At 33.6% G+C, this 27,781-nt stretch overlaps 1 protein-coding gene across 1 annotated transcript in view; it reads left to right on the forward strand.

Moving 5' to 3' along the window:
• The first annotated feature begins 322 nt into the window (after positions 1-322).
• Positions 323-27,781, forward strand: part of LOC118193024 (uncharacterized) — a 233,779-nt gene continuing 206,320 nt past the window's right edge. Inside the window, exon 1 of the mRNA XM_085824643.1 lies at positions 323-481. The gene's annotated coding sequence lies outside the window, so the exon portion shown is untranslated. The remainder of the gene's footprint in view (positions 482-27,781) is intronic.

The following is a 27,781-nucleotide window of genomic DNA, read 5'->3' on the forward strand; positions in this document are numbered from 1 at the left end:
AAGCCCGAGAGAAAAAAAGGTGTAAACAATAAAGCACCGAAATGTTTTAAATGCTTAGGGCCTCTAAATGTTTTAATCCGGCCCTGTACATTCTGATAATTGCTAATTAACAGAATTTATTGCACGTCATTTTAATAAAATAATCATAAATGTAGAACAGTATAAATAATTTCTTGGAACAGAAGTAAGCGAAATGGGACATCAACAAACGAAAGCGCCGCCAATTCACTCCGGTATTTTAGTCACTCTGGCGAGAAAAATCGGTGCTATTTGATCGTCTGGATTTCCGTCTTGGCGGTAGAATAATTTCACATTTGTGCGGCAACCATACATAGCTTCAAAGTTTGGTGTGTGTAACACAGTCTTCTTGCAGAATGAAATTTAGATTGTGCTAATTTTTAGGATCTTTTATTTTGTTTTTACTCTAACCGTCAAGACTTTGGATAGATCATCCTCTCTGCATATTTCATTAGATACTCGGGTAAGTCTAAATTTATTTACGAATTTTCAAGCTTCGGATGGCGGGTCTTTTACCTGAGGTTTCTGTAGGCTTAACCGCGCCATGTTTGGTACGTGTACTACGAGGCGCAGGGTGTGTGATGCGTTTGGACTGCGTCTTCCAGAAAAGCTAGCAAAAAAGATTTGCCTATCTTTCAGTACCGTTTACAGCCACGCAACTCGAGAGCAACTGCACCGAAGCTTTTGCAACACATGTAACATTTTTTTGCTAATAAAATGGCGGAGCACCGTAAGTGCCACACCCCCTCTAAATCGTAAATATGTTTTTAGACCAAGCAACAGATAACTAACTTGCAGTTTCGGAAAAAGAAATATTAGAACTAAGTAAACTGATGTAAAAAAGTGTTCATCCTATTGCAAAACTGCATCAATAATATTAACTTACGTGCATTTCTACCCATTTGCTATAAGCAAATATTAAACTTTTTTTACGTTAATGTTTATAATAGTGATGCAGGTTAAAACACAGTTCATTCAGATTAAATAAAATTTCTACCGAGATGAATGGGATTTATGCGAAATAATTGGTTGGAATGGAAGTGAAATCCAAATGTAAATAAAGGCATTATTTTTATTTATTGTATTAATTTGAAGCTGATTATTAGCGCATCCAAAATTTATTCGTTATGTAATATATTATATTCATATCAAATAGTATAGCTGTGTAATTTAACAATTTGGTAGGAGCAACATAATGTACTTGTTTCGTTTTATTGTTTTTAAACGAATATTTTTTGCATATAAAAAATCGTAGCTGTTAATGTTTTGAAAATGTAACTTAAGCTGAAATTCTTGTGTTTATGTCGGAATTCGAGTGATACTGCTTTATAATGTTAAATTAATAGTTTTTCTCATTAAAATATACTAGACATGTACAAAATATTCCCTGTTTGCTATTTCACGTATTATACGTGTGTAAGTGCTTAAAATTATTTCATTTCTGTAGGAGATTTTTATGAATCAAAAACAAAGGGAGAGTAGAAGAAAATAATGTTTGAAAAAAAAAAATGCAATATAAGATAGTAATCTAATTTGATACGATTTTTAAAACAAGTAAAAGATGTTTCATACAATTTTCAGACATCTAAATTAATTTACTCCAGTTTATTTTTTGCAAAAATATTAAATTATTTTTCTTATCATATCTTAGTGGGTCTTTCACAAATAAAACAAACAGTTTAGAAGTGTTTTAAATTCTTTTATATTGTAATATTAAGAATTTTATGTAGATTTTTAAAATATTTATAGTAATAGAAAATTTTTGTAAAAATTCAATTTTAGCTGCTTGTTATAGTTTCTAAGTGAAAGCATTTAAAAAAAGGTTATTTAGAATAAAACTAGTACTTCATTGATGCAAATTTTATCATACATTGGGAATAAAAATTCAAATTTAGCTGGGTGTTATAGTTTCTAAGTGAAAGCATTTAAAAAAAAAAAAAAAAAAAAAAAAACGTTGTTTAGAATAAAACTAGTACTTTATTGATGCGAATTTTATCATACGTTGAGAATAAAATCCTGTTATATGTTGTCCATGGTCTAGTTTGCATCAAATATAATTTTAGAGTTATGTATTTTTCAACAATTTTTAGTCAGTATTGAAAATTAATGCAAATATGTGTGCTAAAAATTTCTATAGAATGATGTCTTAACAGTTTAGAGATAGTATTTCATAAATTGCCATTTGTAATATTTATGTAAATTTCTTTATTAAACTTCTATCATAATATAAGGGAGACTTTATATTAAGCTTCTAAATAGTTGGAAAAAAGTAAAACTACCCATATAATCATAAATTTTTTTGTTAAAACTGTGATATGGAAATAAGCTATGAGATGCATTTCAACGTTATGGTAAATTACAGAAGCATTATTTTGAAAATTGGAAAATTTATTATTAATAGGGAATTAAATTTTTAAAATTTTTTGAAACTGTACAGTTACCTATTATTTCATATATGTATTTTTCCCAACATATTGGTAGAATGCCTAGAATAGTAATGCTATTGTAGATATTTTATCTAAGATGTTAACGTAAGGTGACATTCTATGGTGTTAATGTAAACAAACTATCGAATGCACTGCTGTCCTATTTCAGACTACAGAACACATTTTGTAAAGGAAGGAGGTCAGTGTAAATTAGTGAGATTGATCTAAATGAAAATAAAATATTTCTATAATCCTTGGTTTACCCTTAACAAAATCTTGGGAGACTTAGCTTAATGTTTTTCTGATTTTAAGGAAAGAAATTACAAATGTTGACGCATATACAGTTTGCACATTTGTAATAGTATTCTCTTTTAGTTTTATTTATTTGTTTACTTATTTTGTTTTGAAGTTCAGAGGAAGCTTAAAACCTTTTCCTATGTAAATTGTTAGTATTTTATCATTTATGTCATTTCAGGTTTTGAAAAGTTTAACAAAACTGTTCTAATTTTGCAAAGCAAAGGAAACTTGTAAACAGGATGAGTATCACAGGGATGGATGATAATAGCATGTTTTAATAAAAATATTTTAGATTCTTATAGCAAAAAGCAGCAGCACATAAAAGGCAGTAAAGAAATATTACCTAAATTTATATTTTGCGATATAAAATGGTTTAGGTCAGTAAGAAAGTCATGAGCCTAAAAATTTTTTAAATTGATGTATGAATTTTGTAATTTAGTTTAAAAAAAATAGCATTTAGATTTTTATTAAAACTTTACACATGATTAAATATAGAGTTTTATTACATTTCTTATCTAAATATATGTAATTTATTTACTCAGTTAATTATCATTGTAATTTCAAAAAAATATTTTATTGAGTTATCTGTATTATTTAAAAATGTGCATCTTTATGTAGTTTTTAAATTATATAAATTCAAAAAATGTAAAATAAGTTTAGGAATAGCATTTCAGTTTATAAATGTAACAATTCAGCCAGTGTGGGTTTTTTAAAAAAAAAATTTATTATTAATTTGGAGATAGAAAAGTATCTTGCAGATAAAGCACAGGGCATGAAGAATTAAACAAATTTTTTGGAAAAAAATTTTATGTATTTAAAAGCATGTATCTGAAGGGTATCATTTAAAATCTTTTTTTTTTCCCAAAATTAATTCCATAACTACATAAAAAGCATATTTTCCAAATATATGCCTCTTATATAATTTTTTATAGACATTCAGAAATGTTTTAATTTGAAATAAAATTAGAAATAGCAGTTTATAAATCTAACAACTCAGCTGTTTTTTTTGGGGGGGGCCAGAAAAAAAAGGACATGCATATACTTAAAAGCATTTATTGGAAGGCTATCATTTTTGATCTTGTAAAATTTCTTCCCCAGAATATAATTTTTTAGAATGTTCCCAGAATGTAATGAAAGTGGTTTTTTTTTTTTTTTTTTTTTTGTGTGTGTGTGTGTGTGTGTGTTTGAAGTGTCTTTCTTACTATGCTGGAGCACATTTTGAATGAAGTTAGAGCAAGTGCTGAGGGAGCCCAAACAAGACCATCTGTTGTAATTTATTGTACAATTCAATTGCATTGTGTAATAAGTAGTACATTTGCTTTAACAGCAATAAAATTTGTATTGGTGCTGGACACAATATATGCCTCACTTTTCTCTGGAAAGAGCAAAATTGGTGGAAATATTTTACCAACAATATCAAAATGTAATCTAATGAGGAAAAGGAGTTTTTTACATTGTATGCATCAGAAAGGCTTGAGCTGTATTCATCACATAGATAAAGAAGGCTTTGATATGGCTAAGAAACCATATTAAGCATCCAATTTTATCTGGCAGCAAAGAATAATATTTAAAATACCTACCTCTTACCCTGAGTTACTATATCTTGTTGCTATTAATTTACATCTCTTTCATTTATTTTATTATTTTATATAATTTTTATAATTTATTGTTTACACATGCATCATTAATTTGATTAATTTGTTAATTTATTTTTAGGCTTTTATTTAATTGTAATTAATTAATTTTTTTGATCACTGTTCCTAATGATACTCATTAGCTTCTAATTTTGGGCTGTAACTTCTAATTTTGGAAACCAAGTCCTGTATGTGATATTTTAAACAAGTAGTGTTTCATACTTGGGAGATGTTAAGATTATTTAAAATTAAAATTCCTTTACTTTTCATCGTTGAAAAAAATCTCATTTAATTAAATAACAGAGTGCATTGAAAGTTAAAAACAATTCAACTGGAGAAAGACAGACCTTCCATGCAGCTCAGCGGGGAGCCACAAGATAAAGATGATTGATCTCAATTAATTGGGTTTAAGTGCATTACTTAATTACAGTTTGTAATCGTATTCTACTTTCTAATGTCTGTCTCAATTTCTAGAAGCTGCTGTCTAATCATTTTAGGCAGAGTGCCAGGTGTTCTCGTTCTACTTTTGAAGCCTGTGCTTCTTGGGTGGAAGGTTTTTCATGCTTCAAAAAATTTGTGTTTAAATCTAATAGTATCGCAGAGGTAACTTATTAACACATTAAAATTAGAACTATATGGGTAAAAAATTTAATTTTTAAACTTGCTTTGTAGCTTCAGAAAATTAAATTTATTATTTAATACTCTATGAAACTAGTTTCTAGCTAGTGCCAGTGAAACAGCTAATCAGAAGAAATATGGAAATGGAAATTGAAACTGTTTAGAATACTGACATATTATATTTTTACTTACACATAGGTGCACAGACATGATTTACAATTTCAAAAGCATTTCAAGACCAAAAACAGTTGCTTCATTTGATTATGTAGTGCTAAATAGCTTTTATCTTTGTACGAGGGATATTCAGAAAGTAAGGAACTTGTACGAGGGATATTCAGAAAGTAAGGAACGTTTTGGAATTAAAAGGAAACTAAGTACAAGAAAAAAAATTATTATATGCATTAGAAAGAGCGACTAAAATTCTACTTTTCTACGTAGTCACCAAACAAATTGAAGCACTTATCAAAGCGGTGGACAAGCTTTGAAATTCCTTCGTCATAGAATTCTGCCGCCTGCAATCTCAGCCACTCAGTGACGCGCACCCGCAGCTCCTTGTAGTCGTCAAAGCGCTGTGTTGCTAGCCAGTTCTTCGGAAACAAGTGAAAATCACTAGGTGCAAGATCGGGACTATAGGGCAGATGAGGAAAAACCTCCCATTTGAATGAATTAAGGAGTTCTTGAGTGCGGTTTGTCATGTGAGGTCGAGCATTGTCGTGCAAAAACAAAATTTTGGACATAAACTTTCCTTGGCGCTAGTTTTGAACTGCTGTCCTAAGGTTGCGCAAAGTTTGACAGTACCACTCAGAGTTTATTGTGGCACCGCATTCGAGAAAATCAATCAGAAGCACATTTAGCCTATCCCAAGACACAGTCGCCATAATCTTCTTTGGTGTCAAGATTTGCAAACATTTTCTTGGTCTTTTGGGGTAACTTGTATGCCCCCACTTGTTTCACAATTCACTTGTCTCACCCATTTGTCACTAGTTACGATTCGATCCAGTAATGAATCACCATGCCTGCCATAGGCCTCCAGAAATGTCAAAGCTGCCCCCATTCGCTGACCTTTATAGTGGTCTGTAAGCAATTTCGACACCCATCTTGCGCAAAATTTGCGGTAGCCTAGTTTTTGTGTGACAATTTCAAACAACAAAGTCCGTGAAACTTGTGGAAAACTTGGCAAAAGCTTTGTTATTGTAAAACTGCGGTTTTCATGAATCTTTTCATCAACTTTAGCGACCAGTTTGTCAGTCGCAATGCTAGGGCGTCCACTCTTCTCTTCATCGTGAACGTTAGTTCGGCCATTTTTAAACTGAATGCACCATTTCCGGATTGAAGTTTCATTCATTATGTTGTTTCCGTACACTTCACACTCTTGCCAATAAATTTCCATAGGTTTTAGGTTTTTTGCCAACAAAAACCGTATCACAGACCGCACCTCACAACTGGCAGGATTTTCAATTGCAGCGCACATTTTAAATTTGAATATCGAAAAAACGGGCAGCATGGAAATGTTCTCGTTGTGATGGCTGGACGCCAACTGAGATGCCGAGCATGCAGACACCAAAATATATGTGATCGGCGCGCGCCTGGCGACATCAGACGGAAATGTTCCTTACTTTCTGAATAGCCTACGTATATCATAAATTTAGGAAGGGCCAAAAAGATTTTCATTAATTCTTTATGAATAATAGAAGAATAGGCTAGAAAGAGAGTAGAAGTTGTCTGAAAGAGAAACGTTTTAAGTTGCGATTAGAGATAATTTTTTTTTCATTGAAAACGCTTGGTAATATTAATCTTTTTAGTTTTTTCAATTAAACTATGAAATATTATTATATAGAGATTATTTTTATGGTACAGAAATATGAGTACTTGCGTATCATCGCAACCAGGTTGGCGTGATTTGTAAGTTTGAGTAAAAAAGTATGAATAGAAAGAAAATGTACATTTATTAATTACAGATAATTTTTAATACAGTTTTTGACTGAAAACCGTCTTCGCCATTAACAGCTTGAGCTTGGCGCCATATAAATTTGTTAAGGTATGAGTCAAGATGATGACGGGCTGTTCCTCTGTGCTTTTTGTTGCGCCATTTGGCTGAGCCCTACATGTGCTCTACATGTTGTGTGTGAACGCCCGTGTTGGGATCCACAAAGTTATATTTGTGATTAACAGTTCCATGCAGAAATCCAGCATTTTCGAACTCACTTGTATTGTATCCTTTCCAGCAATCCGAATAAATGATGCTTCCTTCCTTGATATTTTCGCAAATTTTTTACATGAGAGTAACGGCGCTTCTGTTAGGTACAGTAACCAAAAAAGTAATTAAAGTATTTCAGGGCATTCAATCTAACCAGTAAAAAAAATAATTTCTTTACGAAAAACTACGTATAACATGTAGGGTTGTCATAAGTAGGGTCGCCAAATTTGGCGATTTATGCGAATTTTGGCCTGGTTGCGTTAATACATAAGTACCGAAATATGTTCATCTCTCAGCTATATACTAATATCAATGTATTTTGACATAACATATAAGTCAATTTTAAGCTGATGAAAGCTCTCTTCATTCACACTCTGTATATATGTGGGGAGTATTTGGCAATGGTAAATTAGCTGCTTTCACAGGACATAGGGAGTCATTGTTCCTATAGATATTTGTTCAGGTATAGCAGGGACTTGAAATGGTACTGTCAAGTCTTAAATTCAGATTGTGTGATCACTAGATGTTTGAATATGAAAAAGTTGTCATCTAATGTTTCAGCCTCCTTTAGAAGGCCTAAATGCTGATGTTACTCTTGGTGAGGCAAATGTTATCTGGGTTTGAGCATGACCTCTTGTGATCTCTCTGTATCTCCATATTTATTGGTAAAATTTGTGATAATGTGCAGGTTGGTTTCACATGTTTCTCAGTTTCTACTCAACAATTTCATGATTTCTTTTCTGATCGTGATCATAGCTTGGTTATGGTGAGTAATAGGCAGCTGTTTTGACAAGTCTGTAAAAATAGTGTATTGAAATAAGATTAAATAAGTGAAATGGCCAAGTCCTGTTGATATACTTGGTTGAACAGATGTAATCTAAATACTTTGTCACACATACAGTTTTCTAATAAGTACTGCTGGTGAGGGAATGGCTGATTTTTCAATTCCTCCGGCTGTATTGCTCAAACTAAGGTGTAGGTGATAGCACTATCTGGATTTTCCCAGCTGAGTCTCACTTCTTCCTCCATTCACCTCTTAGGAAGGGGGGCATGTGAATGAATTATGCCCATATATCCTTGTGAGATAGTAGTCAGCATATCAATATTGCAGCAGGAAGGTCTCAGGCTTGACTCCTGGTGTGGGAATTGTTGACTTCTTGAAAGAGTCATCATGAAAAAATATCTGCATACTAATGTATAAATGTAGTTTTTGTAGCTTACATTGTATTTAACTTGTGTTTTCAAAATTATTTCTTTAAATTTCCACAGAGATTTTAAAATTTTAGAAAAGCTGTCGACTCCTGAATCTTCAGTATATATAAGATATTAGCAAATAGCATAGTATACTATATGTTATTGAGTGAACAGTAGGCAGTAATAATTCAGTTGTGTAATTTATTTGTGGCAGACAGCCACAACTTTTGATTATTGAAATCCAAGATCTTCAGTAAGATTGAATTATGTGATTTTGACAGAGTATATTGGAAGTTTTCCATTTTTGCTTTTTTTAGTTCTTTACAGGAGAAACAGATCTATATAAATGTTGCAAGAGAGAAAGCATGAAAATCTTATGCTATAACTTTAACAGTTAGACCGTGGTGGGAAATACACATGTTTGTTACCACTAACTGGTTCCAAATCTTTCTTTAGGTGTGTACTTTAACACGATCACTACTGATCATGTGCTGCCATACAATGTGGTGGTATTATCTAATAACTAGTCACAGTGCATAGTGAGGTTATGTTTCCATGTTACTCAGCTTCTGCTCAAATTTCAGATACCTATCCTGGCAGCAAATTTGTTATAAAAGAAGGTGCATGAAAAATATTGAAGTAGGAATAGAATTAATTATTAAGATTAATGGAATTTATTTCATGATTTAAGGGGAAGTTTGGTGCAAAGAAAAGTGAAAATTTGGAGAAAATATCTTTGGAAAAGTCATGTTAAATTATAATTGAAATTTCTCATTTTTGTCAACTCAGTTATGTCAAGCATAAACTAAATACTTAAAGATTACTTTTTAGGGCTGATTTTAGCTATTTAAAGATAACTTCTGTGAGATTTATAATTGTGATAAAGAGGGAATCCTGTAGAAATTTTTTATATTTTGAATCTAATCTGCCAGTTCAAGACCAAATTTATTATTGAAATATGTGGTAATAAATCTTCTGTAACAAAATGTTTCCATTTTTTGAATGTGTCTTTCTGTCTTTGTACAAAAAAATAAAAACACTAATTTTTCAGTAGTGCTATTTTTATTCATAATTTTTTTGCTGGTGGTCATATTTTAACTATGTAATTTAAAAAAAATATATTTGTAGCAGTTATTGCTTTGAAATATCTTCAAGATCTACTCTTAAGTTTGAATATAGCTTCATTTTAATTTTTATATTAATCATCATAAACACATTGGGGTTCATGTGGGCTTGACACTGAGAGTAACATTTTTACATTAGTAATGTATCATTTAAAGTGAGTATGCACCAAGCCTGATGATGATAAAGATTGTTTTCAGGTAAATGAATTTTTCTTTTTATTGTGTATTGAAAAATGAAATGACTAACAGCAGGTGGTTTCTTAGCCTTATGCACTGGGTTTTATTTTAAATTGAAAGAGCTGCAATGGAAGAAATAATTTTGAAAATATCAGTCTATCATTTTTGCAAATCATTTTTCATCCACAATATACATGGAGTATATAAGTATACTTCAGGATACATACAATATTTAAATTACTGTTTTTGTTTCCCCCTTCCCCACTTGAACTACGTGAAAACACAATTCCTAGAAAATTTTAAGAATATTCTGACATTAAAATTAAAAAAATTCGTATTTGGTTATTGAGACACATTTTATTGCTGTAGCATTGATACAAAAAATTAACTCAAATTTGATAACAATGAATAATTTCTTGTAATCCTATTATAAAATGTTATCAACCTCAGTTCTAGGAAAATGTTACAAAAATTTACATTCATATTGATTTTAAAAAATCCTAATGCTCTTTTTCAGATTTATTACTTCACATAAGTTATTGAAGCTACCATTGAACATACAAAAGAGCAAATTCAGAAATGAACTAGCGATACAGTGGGCTATTATCTTTTGAGAAAGAATATATGTTTTAACATTTGGTATTAGAAAAATATTACTTCTCTTTCGGGGGAAATTAAGATCGTTATAATGCTAATATATCAAAATAGTAATTGCAACAAATTGGGAAACTGCGCTGTGAGAGCAATGTGCAAAAGGTTTATGTGTAGTGAATTTATGATATCATATATGACAGGCTCAATCTCCGAGTTCCTGAAGTCGAAGATCGCGGAAACTTGCAAAATCATCGGTTTGGCGACAGATTTCCTTCCCACCGTATGTTCCAAGTTTTATTTGGAAACACTATTTTCTTCTCATTAAGTGCCATGTCGTGTCTCAGGGAGAAGCTCTTAGTGACCGTTCCATTCAGCGGTTTTAATCGATGGTGTACATGACCGGAGCGAATGTAGTAGAAAGAGAAGGGGGGAGGAACATTAAACGTGATTTTCCACTTCAGGTAGGAGTCAAAAGTGGGGCGTGGTCCGTGACCGAGAGTATCTTCCGCGGTCGATTCTTTTGTGCCAAAGAGTTCGGATCTCCGAGCCGTTGGTTGCGAATGTGTCTTTTTCTCTTGTCCCATTCTTCCTCTGTTCCCCCCCCCATAATAATAACCAGTTCTGTGGAAGTTTTCAAGGATCTTTTTTAAATATGTTAAAGGAGGAATTCGCTCTTGAAATGCTTTGCTATAATTTCATTATTTATAGTATTTAAACTCGGCGTAACCCATATTTGCGAGAAAAAAAGTGCTATTTGATTGTTTTGCTTAAAAGGAAGTTGTCATTAAATTAATCTTTTTAATTGCATAATAATTAAAATAAAATATTTTGCCTGTGCTAACTTAAGTACGCATCGCATAATCTCTCCGAAAATTTACATTCTTATCTTATTTCTTCCTAAAAAAATATTACAGAAGTAGAACTTAATTGAATCAACTCCCTTCTTCAGAATTAACAGATTTTATTGCAATACTAGCCGATTTTTTTTCCATTTTTAAAAATTTTAATCATGGCAATTTTCGTAGTAAAGTACTGAATTTTTAAGCAGTTCTTTTACTGGAATGCCTTCAGTTTTTCTCAAATAACTGTCAGGTATTTTTGCATAGATTATTTCAGAAACTTTTGAAAAAAACATTAGTATTTTTTATCGTTCGTGCATGGATATATGTGCAGGCCCATTCTTGGCATTGTACAAAGGCGGAAATAAATTATTAAATTATATATTTAAAATTGTATAGGGACCCACCCCTGCAGGAAGGGACCTGTATATTTAACACCAAATTTTTAGAGCATTTTCATTATTTTAATTTTAGAAGTACTTTATTCAGCTAGTGTTCGCATGTAGTATTTTTGTGCAGCAAACTGAAACTGGTTTTTGCTACTTATAAGGTATTTTCCTGAGAAAATTCTCCATGAAACTGCCTCTGCTTTCGGTAAATAAGCCCTGGTGTGTTTTGCTGTATTCAGTAAGAAGTTAGCATAAGATATTCTGCGAAGATACGGCCAAAGTCCGACTGAGGGCCTGAGATTTTAAGGGACTTAAAAGATTTTTTTTCCCCCTTGGGAAAAGTGGTCTTCGGGATCATCTGACAAAACTGTGATCCGATTTATAAAGCCTGGAGCACAGAGGTCTTTCAGAGAGAGCCTCAATGCTCCTTCTTTTCTTGATAGAAAAAGTATATTATAAGGATGTATAGGATAATTTTCGGCGCCCGAAAACCTTAGCTTTAAGGTCAGGGTCTTGTAGACCTAAAAGCAGGTTTTAGTAAACACAAGAAAACCAGCCGTTGGAGTGCTCTTGAAAAAAAAACGGAGTCCCTTCCTTCCCAAATTGTCTTAATCGAGCACTGAATTTTGCAATTTATTATTCTCTCAAATTCTAATGAAGGCAGAATTAAAACTGTTTAAACATGAAATACACTCTATCACAAAATATATATATATTTTCACCCAGAAGAAATCGAGCCACAATCACGAAACTTGGCAGGAATGTAGACTGGTAAGAGAATATGCAAATGATTTAAATTTCGATGAAAATGAGCCAAGCATAAGTACGCTCTGCGTATATGAGATGCGCAGCTGGGAAACGAGTTTTTTAAAGCATGGTTGCTCGTGCCGTAGGGCCACTCCTCTACAGCCCTCAAGATCAACTATGTCTCTAACCCCTGTTATATTTTGGCCCCCTTTTCTTCTTCATCATGATGTGTTATTACTAGATTACATATTTTCTTTTACTTTAAAAGCGCCACAGAGCATCTTTGCTTTAATTAAGCTGTCAAAAAGTTTGACTGTTTTACTAATTTGGCGTGGCATTAACGTCGGCAATAAGTAGGACTCTTCAAACGAATCTGTCGGCTTGGATGGATGGTATTGTGACTAGAGATGCCTCTGAGACGTAACCGGCGGCAGTGCGAACAGTTGTCGTATTTTGAGAAAAAGCATATAGTAGGCCTTAGCGAAGCAGGTTGGTCGAACTGGCGTATCGACCGCCACCTCGGTTGGAGCGATATGTTGCTGTGTGTTGGCGACAATGGATCACGGAAGGGATAGCCTAACCTAGCGGAGGATCAGGGCGTTCCAAGAACACAAAAGAGCGCGAGATCAGTAAGAGCAGCCACTTTCGCACCAACAACGTCGCTAGCATCGATTCGACTGCATTTACCACTTTCCCGGTATCCAGTGGTATCAAGGGAAACTATTCGGAGATGACTGGCCGACGCTGGTATGTGCTGCCAACGTCCATTAAGACGCCTACCACTGACCCCACATCATAGGCACTGTCGATTGGATTTTTTCCGAACTTGGGCAAGCTGTAGTGTGACCGACTCGAGGTGTGTGATATTCAGCAATGAATCACAATTCAATCTCAGTATTTACCAACGCATCCGCGTGTGGAGTCGGCCAGGCCAGCGGTCCGATCCGATATTTGTTGTCTAGCGACATTCAGTGATTATACGAGGTGTGACAAGTGTAGGGAGCGATTTGTTGGGACACACGATCAACTCTAGTCGTCCTTCAAGGCACTGTGACGGCTGTCAAAGAGTGGAGATTTAAACGCTGGTTGTATTGTCTGTGCTATCTAGGCGCCCAGGTGCCATTTATCAACAAGACAACGCTCGTCCACATACTGTGCGACACTTCCAAACGTGTCTCCAATGATATGGCGTACTCCCGTGGCCTTCCAAGTCATCAGACCTCTCGCTAATAGAGCACGTTTGAGACGTGCTTGGAAGGCAACTGCAGCCGTCCTGGAATATTTGTGCATTAAACTGCCCAGCTGCAAACATTATGGCATGATCTTCCGCAGGGGGTCATAGGTAACCGACGTGATTAGATGCTACGCCGTATTACAGCTTGTATAGCTGTCAGAGGTGGCTAAACTACTTAATGATTTGTAACTTCTTAACAAATCAATCTTTTGTTCTGAATTTATAATGATTTGTTTATCTTGTCATACATTAGATACATGTCAAGTTCCCTTCTGAGTATGTATACTTTTTGTCATAGAGTGTATAATCCAACAGTTAGAGCAAAAATTAGAGAACAAGTAGAAAAACTTAGTTTTCCGAATTAATTTGATATTGACTGAAAAAAAGTATTCTCGAAATCTCGTAAAATTTTGCTGTACAAAAATAAATGCCTTATATATATAAAACTTAAATGACGAGTAGTTTTGAGATCTAATGAAAGATGATCCCCTTTAGATTTTAATTATTTTTCTTAGCTTTGTTTAATTATTTATTTAATTACGTTTCAAGAAGGGCTTTACAAAACTGATTAACTTAATAAATAAATTTAGTGATAAATCATTGGTAATTATTTCTGCTTTGGATTGAATTCTATTAATACCTTTTTCTTTCATGATATTAAGCATTTTTCTTTTAATTGAAATTTAACTGAAGCGATTTGCTCAGAAATGAGAATAATCGCGCAGCGTACGGTTAGGTTAGGTTATTTAATTATGGCAAAGCCTCGAGGGCTATTTGCCTAAGGGGAGGGATGCCTTCGTGGAGGACTTTTTAAGGGAAACTAGCTCGTATACACGTTACACATAGGGGAAACCACGAAAACATCCATGCATCCAGCCCGTTCGTGGGATTCGAACCTCGGACCGAACTACCAGTGTTCAGCGACTTTACCGCTCGGCCGCTGGTGGGCCCCGCGCAGAGCACGGAAGTGACTGATGCAACGTTTAATGTTCCTAATTGTGTTTGCAAGAGTTTTCTGAAGAATACGTCACTGTTTTTGCACTGTGCATGTAAATTATTTTATAAAATATATTAATACCTACCTATACCTGATTGCAGTCTTTCACCAAAAAGGTTTTGTAATTGTTGGTAACGACGTAATTTGTCATCGTTGTATATATTTCAGAAAAATAACGTTGAAGGTCGCTTCGTAGAGTTAATTAACGTCAAGAACTAAAGGAAAATTATCAGAAATAAATATTGATAGAAAAGGAGCTTAGAATTATCCCAGCGTTGATCTTTCCGGAAATAAAATTGAGCCATCAAGTGTGAAAAATTGAAGTTAATTACTAGTCCTTTTGCTTTTAGTTGCTTGACTTGTGAAGAAGCAGGAAGATGCACTAACATGATGATGCCTTATTACATCATGCTATATTTTTTTTATCAAGTGAGTTAAATTTGCTTAAAACCGTTTATTGTTATTTGGCTGCTTTGGAATGCGGTTGGAATTAACAGTTAAATGCGATGCCGCTCGCATTCACCCCTCCCTTATTTTAAACAGTTTTCGCTGTAGATGCTCTTGAGTATAGATAGAGCCACGCCGTAGTCTGTAATTCTTTGCTTATTGCGATACTAAACAAGTTCCTGGTCGTTTTGTGTTTGCTGTCCTGATATTTCTGTAAAACTGTTATTCCCTTCTTTAGTAACTCCTTTTAAGAAAATATTTTAGATTTTAAACCAAATCTGTCCGAAATTATATTTCAGCCGTTTATTTTTTTAGTTATCTTAGTTTAAGACTGGATGTAGGGATGAAGTATAAGTAATTTAAAATTAGATAAATTTTAAGCTTAGTCCAGAGGGCTTTGTCCCTGAAGTACTATTCTTTTTATTTTGCGACTTTGCATTGAATCACTATAAATGTCCGTTTCGCTTCTCAAACTGTTGCCACCAAGTGTTAGAGTCCTGCATTATATTATATTTGAAGAAATTAAATAAAGAAAAATATGCATAAATGTATGTGTATTTTTCGCATTGTGGTAAAACAACGGTACATAGAGCCATCGAATTTCGAATGACGTAATCCTCCTACGAATATGGGCATGTGGAAGATCAAATTTGAAATTTGGAATTTGTTTTATGATCGATTTCATATTTTGTAGAACTTTAACGAATTTTTGAGTAACAAACTCAACGATTTGAAAGCAAACAATGACAACAATCTACGGGGGGGGGGACCTTTTTATTTCCAGCGCGCGGAACTGTATTGGGAATTCTAAAGATATTCTCATTTTAAAATTATTTTGCGACATTGCTATTGAACTAAATTTTATGGTTTAAGTGCAAAGAACTGATATTTAATAAATAAAGGTAACACACAAAACGTTAAAAAAAGCCCCTTTGGACGTAATTTAAAATCTGAAACCTTTCAGTTTTTTTTTTTTTTTTTTTTTTTTTTAAGTTAGTTTTTATAGAAGTCTGTGTACTTGGAAGGAGAGGCATACAGGAGTCAGTCTTGAAGGAAATAAGTTTGCTGAGAATACGTGGAGTAATAATTAAATGGAGACAATATTCTGTTATATAAAGTAGGCATAATATGATTAAACATATTTGGGAGATACGGTTAAGATAAGGTTTGGGAAAACCGGAGGAGCGGGGATTTCGAGTCTTTGGTACTCCCCGGGAGAACTTTTCATTTGTAGAGAAGTTCTGAACTGTAGTTTTCAGATCTACGGATAGATAATAGTTAAGAGCCCGCGAACGATTTGCATATAAAATTTTATTTAATATTTAACATCATGATGACAAATTTCATTATCGAGAAATCAAAGTCTTGACACAGTTATAATGTTGTTTGTCAATGACTAAATGTGTGCACACTGAATTCTTATAGTTCATTCTTTCTCTCCGTAGTAATAGAGCTGGCTGCATATAGTTTTCTTATATAACATGAATGTGAGCCAGTTTTCCTCCCACAAAAGCATTTTTCTCGTTGGTAGATAGCTCTAGTAAGTTTTGCCGTAATCAGTAAAAGATACAGTGCAGTTTGACGGTTCTAACAAATTTGTCTTCAGTAGAATAGCTTTTCCGACTTTCGGGTTCATGAGAGATATGTATGCAAAGCTAGCAGAAGACTGCATTCAGTTTCTTATGCACAGCATGCGGGGGGGGGGGGACTTAAGCTTTTCACACTTAAAAAAGTATTTAGATTTCCTAGTACATATTTCAAATACTGACTTAGTTATTTTGTATGTGACTGTAAAATGAAAAGAAATGCGCCATTCTACTCTTAGCAAATATTGTAAATAGTTTTTACTTTAATAAGAAAAAAGTTGTAATTGAAAATCTATATTAAATTATTATTAATTTTTCAAAGTTTGTAAACCTAACTGAATATTTCAATAACTGTGCTATTGGAACTAAATAATAATATAAAATATAAACAATAACTATTATGCTGTGAAATATAAATTTCTTTATAGATTCCAAACTATTTTCTTATTTTGCTGCATGCAAAAATATAAGCTCAATCGTTAGAAGAGGCCAGCTCAATATTGAATCTGAGCAGATGTACAACCATTTTGCATCCTTCAATCGCTCAAGTACCTCAATTTAAAATTTCCTCATTCCATGTCAAGTGGCCTTGAACTGTGAAAAACAGAGTTGTAAATTTATTGGCTTTCTTGGGTCAAGTTTTTTCCCCCCCCCCTTTTATTTCTAGTTCTATAGCAATTTAAAGCTCTATTTCCAGTTTAACTTCTAGCGTAGAGCAGCAGTCTCGTGTCTAAGTTTCATTTCCAAAAAGACGATTTAAATGCAAATTTTAGGTAAATATTGGAGTTAAAAATTCCACCGCATTGATATTTTTTGCATTTTCAATTATACTTTTGAGAACTTTTATTCCGATTTTAGATTGCTTAATATATTATTCATTTTTACAATTAAACCAAAGTGCTCTCACAACAAGCATCTGTGGTATACTGTTTCAAATACTGTAAGCACTATTGAAAAACTGCCATTATTTATTTATTATAGGAGTATTAACAGTATTATAGTATGGATTTTGAAAAAAGTTATGCATTTAGAAATTTGCCAAAAAAGTTGAAAGGTGTAAATATATTAGGGGTTAGAAAATCTGAGTGAACGGTCTAGTTTTATGGGTTATATGAGATTTCAACACGTGATAGTGAAGGTGTTCCTTGGAGTCTTCCACGAAAACATCCTTTCTCTTAGGCAGATAATTCTCTCGTACTTTTTCAAACGCTCGGGGGAAAAAAAAAAAAAAAAAAAGAGTAAAGAATAAGTCATTTATTTTTCAATCATGCGAAGCATGAGCTTTGATGGCAGCTTTTATTTGGACCTATCCAGTGGGCTTGTTAAATAGAGAAACGCACGTTAAATTTAATCCTTTGAAGGATCCTGCCAGAAGTACAATAATATGTTGTAGTTGGCAAATAAATTTATTGGAATTGCGCATTATTCGGACAGATGCGTACAGTATTTCTCGGGCAAGATGCGAAAAGAAATGCAGAGACCGGAAATTCTTGATGTAATTCGTACACTTTCTACTCCGTATAGCAAATTTTCTCCGTTATCAAGGTACACTTTGATCATAAAATTTTAATGTTTAATGCGCGGATAAAGTCATAATCAAGTCTTCTAAATGCAACAAAATGATCGAATGCAGGGCTTTTATGGTGTGTGTTTCCTGCAATTTTTTCCCCTTGAATTACGTATAAAATCCCTTAAGCATCGTTTTGTAAATGCCGCAGGAGTCGATGAAGCATGTCTGGTTGGTCGAAAATGTAAAATTGATCCGTTCTCGAATAGAAATTGCTAATGTAGTAAATTGGTGTCAAAATTACATCATTGCATCGCTGATTAACGATTGTATATCAGTGCAGTATAATATCTTGTATCGGCTCGTATATAGAGTTCCGAGAAATTAGGTTAACAAGGCTACTAAATGATTCTTCGGCTTCCAAAAATTAAACACGCCACTGTAAAATTAACAAAATAGGAAAGTAAAGCTTAATACCGAATTACACCTGAAATGTAACAAATGTATTTATGCATGGGGGGGGGGAGCATTTTGTAGAAAGATGAAAACCGTATTTAATTTTCATAAATTACGTGATGAAGTTTTATTTGTGTCATTAACAAATTGGTGTTTAAAAGGAGAGAATTTATATTAATGAGGTATATGATCACCCTGGACTTAAGCAAACTTTGAAGCGATTGCCCATGCTTTGTGAGGTGATCAACTACCGCAGATGCTAGCAAGAGCCATTCCTCAATTAGGGCAGCTTTTACTTGTTTGAGACTGAATGGAGGATGTAAATGTTCAGACAGCACACCTATGGGCAACCCAATGATTTTTCTATTGGATTAAAGTCGAGGGAAGCCGGCAGAAATGCGCAAATTTTGTCAGCCATACGTTGAATAATTTTTCAGATTTAGCGAGCGTTGTCGCCGTTTTCATAAGCGTTTATTCTGTTTTGTTCAAATAGCTTTTATAGAAAAATCGTGATACTTTTTCCTCAATAAAAAAAAAAAAAAAAAAAAAAAAAAGCACTCTTTTGGTATTTGCTTGCAGTGAAAGAAACTGTAGCAAAATTTATGCAGGAATGCCGTATTTTGCTGCAAAATCCCTTAAAAGAAGCAGTTGCTTTGTTGAATTCTTGTTGTTGTTCCATTCTTGAAGCTGTCGTCACAAAATTTTCATTAGCATAAAAACATAAAGAAATAATAATAAATGAAAAAGAACCCCACTTGATAATAAGTTGTTAATCTATTTCAAGGATGAATACCTGTTTAAAAACCTAAATATGTGTGTAATAATATATATGTATGAAAATTTTTTTTTTTTGGGGGGGGGGACGTTATAAGTCATTCTGTTTTCTGTAAAAAATCGCGAGATTGCAAAAAGAGTTTTTTTTTTTTAAAGTTTTGTGTTTTTTCGTCCTACTGGGCCGGTTCACGAAATTTAATTAGCCTTTTTGATGTATTTTGACACAAAATCAGACTTCTCCCGGAATGACATACCGATTTCTTTTCATATTTCTATTCTACAACTAAAATTAGGGCTAAATATTAAATTTTGAAAAATTTGGGAAGAAACCGAGAAATTTAAAAATTTAGCTTGGCGCACTTTTTTTCGGTTCGCGTCAAAAAATTCTCTTTGCAAAATTCTTAATTTGTGGTCGCCCATTTTCTTTTCCAGTTCATTGTGCATGAGCATCATTCATTCTTTGACATAATTTAACAAAGTGCGTAAACCACGTTTGTGTTGTTATCGCTTATATGCCAAATTTATAAACGCGCCAATATATAAATTCATGTATATCTTGGGAAATTTTGAATAAAAAAACTCTCATTTTTTGTTATGACTAGAGATACGTTTATTAGCATTACACACTAACATTACACTGTATACTAGAAATACATTATAATTCCTTAATGACACTGAGTGCTAAAAATTGAAACATATGTAAAATTCTTTTTATTACTTGCACTTTCTAGTCGCTGATAACTAAAGCATTAATATATTTTCTGAAACTGTATATCCTTCGACGAACCTCGCAGAAAGAAATTTCTAGTACTTGTTAATTGATATTTTTCTTATCCTTGCTTCCTATTAAGAATTTAATTAATTTTTCCGGGTAAAATAATTATGTACCTTCCAGAAGTCCTCTTTTTAGCATCCTTTTAAGAGCGTTTGTCCATCTAACCTACGCGGTGATAGGTCGACCAATGACTAGCATCGATTTTCCATGCTTTCAGCTTAAGCTTGTTAAATGCTCCTTTGAATCTCTCATCTCTCAAGCAGTAAAAAGGAGGGGTGTGGGTAAGGATTACAGAGTTCAGTGCCAAGGTTTCAGGGATGATTTTGCTATTCGATTAACTTATCTCGAGAAAAATTGGGAAATGAAATTACTTATGAAGATTTTTATAGCTAACTCCTTCGACGCTCAAAGGGGCGTCAATCCCGAATGGGATATAGTCTCGAAACAGCATTTTGCGTTGAATCACTATAAACGGCGTATCATTTTTTAAAATTGTTCCCAGCAAATATTACAGCCCTGTATTATATTTAAAGACATGAAATAATGCAAAATCTGCATGAATGTATGCATGTTTCTCGCGTTGTGGGAAAAAAAAAAAAAAAAAAAAAAAAAAAAAAGGTACCTACAGCCATTAAATTTTGAATAACGTAGTGGAAACATGGGCACATGGAAGCTCGAATTTGGAATTTGTTTTCTTACCTATTTTATAATATATTTTGTAAAACTTCAATGAATTTTTTATTAATAAACTGAACGATTTCAAATCGAGCAGCGTCAACAATGCACGGGGGAAAGAATTTTTTTTTTTTTTTTTAAATCTGCAAGACTATTTATCGGATGTTCTCAAGATATGCTGTTATTAAATATTTTGTGATTTTGCTGTTGAATCAAATTTTATGTGGCGTAGGCGCCAAGAACGTAATATTTAGTAAATGAAGTAAACACACATAATGACCTAATAATAACGGACTTTTTGTCCAAATCGCTTTTTATATTGTTGTCACCAAATGTTATCGCCATTTATTATTCTTAAAAGACATTAAATTAGGAAGAATATGTGTATGTATGTTCCTTGCATTGTGGGAAAAGGCATCACCTAAAGCCACCAAATTTTGAATATACGCTGTCCTCCACCCGAACATGGGCACCGGGAAGCCCAAATTTTGACTTTAAAAAAATTTATTTCATAATTTGTACAAATTTAAGGAATTTTTGATGAACAAACTCGGTGATTTGAAAGCGAGCAGTTGGAATTCGGTTCAAAATGAAGCATTTTGATTTCCGGCGCGCTAGACATTTGCCATTCGGTAAAATGTGAGATATTTACCTTTCAGTTTTAATCAAGGTTTCTAAAACATCCTAAATAAGAAGTATTTTACTGATCTTGGTTTTTAATTACCAAATTCGGCTATTTGAAAGCGGTGCGTTGCCAATGCCGGAAATAAAATACTATCGCGTTTTTACGGGTTCGCGGATTTGGAGTGATTGATGACAACACGTGATGAAGAATGACAATTTATTAGGCAGTATTACTCCAGACAAGATCGGAAAAAAAAAGTTTACAGTCGTCGAAAAAGTGCAAGCACGCTGAAACAATCAGCAACACAGCCTTCATAACGGTGAAGACAGCTTCGTGGCAAAGCACTAGAGTACAGCTCCCGACTCAGTTCGCTTGTTCTCGGAACCCAACGTACTCTCGAGACTCTCCACGCTACAGCTTGCGATGTGCTTGACCGATACACTCGATAGCCTCAACGATCCATCCGTCTGTGGCATATCCTTAATTTTGTCACCAAATGTCTCCAAATGGGCGATTTTACGTCAAGTATGGCAATCATGCCTTCCTTTGCCATTTTCTGGCAACCCTAAATTCTCCTCGCGGGGAAGTTATCTTAAGAATATTTTGATTTTCCACGTGCAAAGCTGTTACCATTCAGTAAAGCCGAAAATATTTAACTTATTTATTAATATTTATTAATATTACAGATTTAATTTGGAATGTTATTGAGTAACAGGCTAAATGATTTAAAAGCAATAAACGCAGTTCTTAAGAATATTTTTTCTGCATTTTAATATGATTGATTTATACAAAGTTGCATTAAAATCATAAGATGTCTAAGCAGAAATTAAGTATTTTTATGAAATTACACTAACAGAAATCATTATACAATTTTTCTGTATGTTAACTAAACGGTTAGTTTTAAAGAAATAATGTAACGCAGGTATAAAAAATGTATGGCAACTCTTACACTGTATCGGGAATTCTGAATATATGTTACTGTTACATATTTTATGATTTTGTTGTTACATTTTATGTGGTGTAAGTGCGAAGGGTGTGATGTTTAGTAAATAATGTTCAGTGCGCAAAAAGTTAATAAGAAGATCCCCCTCCCCGAAAAAAAAAAAGTTTTGTAAGCATCATCATAAGAAAACTAAACATTTATGTGATAAACTGACGAGAAGACTGAAAAAAATGGAAAAATGTAGGCCAACATTTAATTCTGTATGGGAAATTCTAAACATACGCTGCTACGCTGCTTTTAAAAATTTTGTGATTTTGCTGTTGAATTGTATGTGGGTAAGTGCGAAGAAAGCAATGCTGAATAATAAAGCTAAAAAGAACAAAAAATTGTGTTAGCAGGAGTGTGTTCAAGATGTGATTAGTAACCTGCGATTCTCAACGAGAGCAAAAAACAGTTAACGCAAAACCTCTAGTGCGAATTAAAATCTGAATTTTTTCTTTTTTCCCCTCTGAATTTTTTTAACCACAAAATCTCTTTATTCCGACCGCTAAATGTTTTCTTTTCCCACTAAATACTCTGCGTACCATATACAATATCAACTATGCAGACACAGTGCTCGTTGTACTATGAGAACTCAGTAGGACATCAGCCGTAAGAATTCCTACTAAAATTAGTTCCCTTGGTGTCTGTATGTCGTAGACATTTTGCAAAATATTGATAGCATAAACGTCATAACCCTTGTTTTGCTGTTATTAAATAAACCATCAAACAATAAGCGATAATTTTCTGGAACAAGAAGTTTGACAAAATCAGAAAATTACTGTTGCCCGAAAAGCTGTGCAGCGAAGGTTGGGGATTAATGCGCTGGGAGCTAATCTGCATAAGCGAAGGTATGCACGTCATGGCATATATGGCCTTTCTAAGAAAATGTGATTCGTCCGTAGAGTGTATACTGTTTTTATGTGCATGTTAAATCTAATAGATAACGAAGTGTGGTTTCTGTGTTCAAAAATCAGGAAAAGACAATTCAAATAGGAAGAAAAAGAAAGACTTTGTTGAAGACGAGACATCATGTCTGGCGGATATGGAGGGCGGCATTGTTGCCAAAGAACTGGTGAAAGACAAGAAAACAAAAAGAGTAAGAGCAAAAAGTTGGTTTCAAACTCTTAGTTAACTTCAGAGTTAACAGATGTTTAGTTACAGCATGTCATCAAGAAAAAGGAATAGAAATATAAAAAGTTTAAACACCGAAGCAATTAACCTGCTTTTCAACTCAGGTAGCTCTTCAGGTGTTGCTGGTGGAAGGCGTATAAAAATAAAACCACCAGTGGTGAACTAAATGTTTCGACGTGTGCTGATACAGTTGCAGTCATGGATGCGTTTGATCCAGGGAGGGAAGGAAAAAAGTCCATTCAGAGTCTCTAAAAACTACTTTCAACTTCCACCCTTCGTATTTGAAGGAGTTCAACAAGCATGAGTTCATGTAGTCATTAAAGAGAGCTTCGCCGAACTTTCCAAACGTCATGCCTGTTTCCAGCGTTACTGAAATAAAAGAAGGAATTCTCTCTCATCATCATGAACAATAAAGTAATTTTCGGAAACTGGCGCGTGGCTGCGATGTTGGAGGCGGTAATGGCAGTGCCTGAGTAAGATGCCCACACACAGATCGCTGCGGCTATCAGCCCCACGTAAAGGCGGCTTTGCCGCAGCAGAAGGTGGCATATTTTTAGAACACGGGGGTTGATGAATGGCCTGCTTAACGGAAAGGTTGAAAAACCATGCGCTGGCTTGTGGAAACGCAATTTCTTAGATTATGAGACCCAAATCCTTTCCTTTTCGAACCGACAATCACAGCTCCATTTTTACAGCAGAGTTTAAGTACCAAGAGAGGAAGCAAGAAGGGTTATTTGCAACGATGATTTTGAATTGCTGAATCAAATGAGGAAATGTCTTCGAAAATTTCCAAATAAATAAAAGTTGTTTTAGTAAAACACGAGTGCTAATTATATAAATTTTTTCAAGCAAGTTTTAGCACAGTGCCATAGTTTACCGTAATAAGTATCATAATTTTAGCATAATCTTATGCAGTATAGTATCTCTCACTATTTTTAAATTGAGAGTAGTTACCTTTAGTCCGATTATGTGAAATCAAACTACAGGGTGTGGCCAACGGTAAGGCATATTTTATGGTGGATTTGTCAGCTGTTCCAGGAGAAAATAAGTTTGAAACGCGCCCATTCTCAAATGGTCATAATTTTTACTCTTAGGTAATACAGTTATGACTGGGAATTCTCGTTTATGTGAGCCTGAAATGTTGAAAGTATTCTACAAGAAAAGTGATTAAATAGTCTAAAATTGTATCTTGAAGTAAAATTAAGTACTCATTTTATATCTTAAAATTTGTCTTGAAGTAAAATTAAGTATTCGTTTTCTTTTTTTAAAGTAAACCTTTTAAATTATCTGTATGCATTTTTGAAATGTTAGGCTACGCTTAAAATAAAGATATGATTTTGCGACGAGCTTTTTAGGGAAGGGGGATGTCGTCTTATGTTCCGGTTAGTACGCAGTTAGTTACACTAACTTGAATATGATAGATGTTTAAAATGTTGCCCACTGAGTGCAAGACAGTTGTTAATCCCTTCAAATGTATTATAAGAAGTCATAAAGCATAATTTTGGAGAAATATCGTGAATAATATTTCAGCTCAAAAGTTGATATCTGCTATTCTCACCTCCCTACCATTGTACTACATCTTTTTAATGATGTCTCATAAATCATCCTAAAAAGATTTGTGAAACTTCGGTGATCGTAACGGTGTTCGTGAGCTGTCTGGTGATCGCGACACCGCTCTCAAATAAATCACGTTGACCTAGCCCCCTTCCTTTGAAATCCGTATCCGACTATTCTGCGACGGATATAAAATTTTATGTGATAGTCGACGGAGCATATTTTGCGTGGTGTTAGCCGAAAATATCTAAACATCTCGGACGAAAACACCACGGAGAAAGCAACTCAAAAAACATCGTCTTATTACATTGTAGAAGCAAGAAAGCCGTTCTGAAATATCGTGATATGAAGCGTAGTCGTAGAAAATTAAGTCTTTCAAAAACCTAGCGGTTTTAAAACATGGTCATGGAAAATATCGTGGTGAAAAATAAAGTACTTGCAAATCGTCTTAGATGTGTGTTTTCAGACTTTAAAAGTTTAAAATGAATGTTCCCGCTTCTAATTCAGGGTTATAAAAGAGAATAATTAAATAATGACCTTAATAAAGTTTAAAACAAGGAGGTTTGAATAGAAGGAGGGAAGGTTCAACTTAAACGGTGAAGCGTGGCGGCCATCTTCCTGTTATCACCGTGACTTGTGCAAGGAAGTCTGTCATTGCAACATTTTTTTTCTTTTCTTTTTGAAGCATGTCAGCTTGTGTTGCATATGGATGCACAAATAGATTCTCGAAAAAAATTCCGGGCATAACTTTTCACACGTAAGTATAGATTTTCTTTTTTTACGTAATATGACATTTATGTTAAAAAATATCACAATGTCATGTTGTTTTCTTTCCAGATGTGAAAAAAAAAAGGATTTAAATAATCAAAACATGTTATGTAATATAACTATAATCAAAAAATGTTAAATACATTTTAATGTTTCTGTTTATAGCTGGTATCTTCCTTCCTTAAGATACAATGATATATGGTAGGATTTAAATTGTATAATTTGAATATTTTAGGTGATTCGTTTTATAACTTTCATGAAAAGTAAGAAATCAATTGTTACTATTTTTATTAATTGTAAAGGTGTTAAATAAAGCAATGCTTTTCTTTATATATTCATTATTATTCACTTTTTAAAGTTAAGATAAACTGTTCTGTTGTTAAAAATTTTTTGCATAAACTTACAAATTTCTGGGCAGTATAGTAATAAAATTAAGTAAAATATTTACACAATTGAACATGTGGAAAGATGTATCTAAAAACTTATATAGGTGTTGTGATGATTGTTTTTGAAAGGTTCTTTGGTTTGCTGTCATCCGTGGTGTTAATCCAATAATGGGACTTCTTTCTTCTCACACATTATTTTATTTTTTTTATAAGAGGTATTAAGTAGATTACAAAATATTTGCATAAGATTAACATTAATTAAAGTCAATTGCAGAGTACACGCCTGCATATTATCGTGTAGTCCTATTAAGACATACGGTGCGTGCACGCCTGCGATAATCGTGCAGTCACCTTCGACGCTATCTAAACCCCAACTGACTCTTCCCTGCGGCAATCAATCGCCAGAGGGAGTTGTACAAACTTTTCCCCTCGAATACCATGGAGGTAGGAAAGGGAGGAGGGGCCAACCCGCGCTAAAAGTGAAGCACTGCTTTGAAGCTTGGGTCACCAGATGGGGTGTTCTTTGTTTACATTCAGAAGCTCGCTTGACAAGATTCTGATAGTATTTCGACACACGACAGTTCCATAGAAATCGAAAAAGGGACACTTTCGCATGAAAGAAACATTCATAGTGTGATGGATAATAGCAATTTGTATAGTTTAGTGACATTTACGCAAAAATCGCATCTTGGTTATTTTTCGACAACTAACAACAGCGATTTTAATTATGAATTTGTTTTTAAAAATTCTAAGCTGTTGCACTACAAAAATATAGATTTTAAGAAAAATGTTATGCTTGAAGAATGAAAAATACCTTACGGTACATTTAAAATTGTATACGTCTTTCGATACCCTTGATAGAGTATTCGCTACTTTTATTTTATTTTCCAAACGTCAAAATGTTTTAAATAAAACAAATTTTTTTCACATCCATATATTATTGTAACATGTACCTTTTAAAATTTTTTAGAGGAGAGGCTTTACTGCTGCTCATTTTAAACCCATCGTTTTAATTTTATATATCTGAAAAATAATCACTTTGGGCTTACACGTTTTACTTATTTGGGTTAATTAAAAATAAAATTACCATCAAATGCTGAAATCCTCGTCGAAATTAATAAATATACACACAGGTATGCCAACAAGTTAGCTTTCCCTTGATTTGGAACCACACATTTGTGTAAAATTATGTACAGTTTTACACAAATGTGTGGAACAGAAGAGGGATACATTTGCGAATTTGGCGGAAGTACCATGTGGGGTCAAGATGATGTGACCATGTGAACGTGCTACATCATCAAGACAGCTTATTAAGAATTTAGAATTAGAATAGGTGAAAACATTTGTATATCCTGCCAAAGGAGGTCCGATCATGAATGGTCCTCTTATTGATTCCAGACTTATAATTTTCACTCAAATTATATTCATATATATTTTTTATGTAAAACTTTCGGGTGTATGCTAAATTAGTGTAAATTACTTTACACGAAAAATATAGTGAATGCACAGAAATTAAAGATTTGCACATGCCGGAAATGAAAAATAGGAAATATGTATGGGTATTTATGCATGTGCTTGCAAAAAGCATGTATCTGCCTTTGACAAAATACTTAAATATTCATTAAAT

This window comes from Stegodyphus dumicola, chromosome 1, assembly GCF_044657685.1.
Source record: "Stegodyphus dumicola isolate Sdum_Otavi_A_Nest chromosome 1, ASM4465768v1".
Lineage (NCBI taxonomy): Eukaryota > Metazoa > Arthropoda > Arachnida > Araneae > Eresidae > Stegodyphus > Stegodyphus dumicola.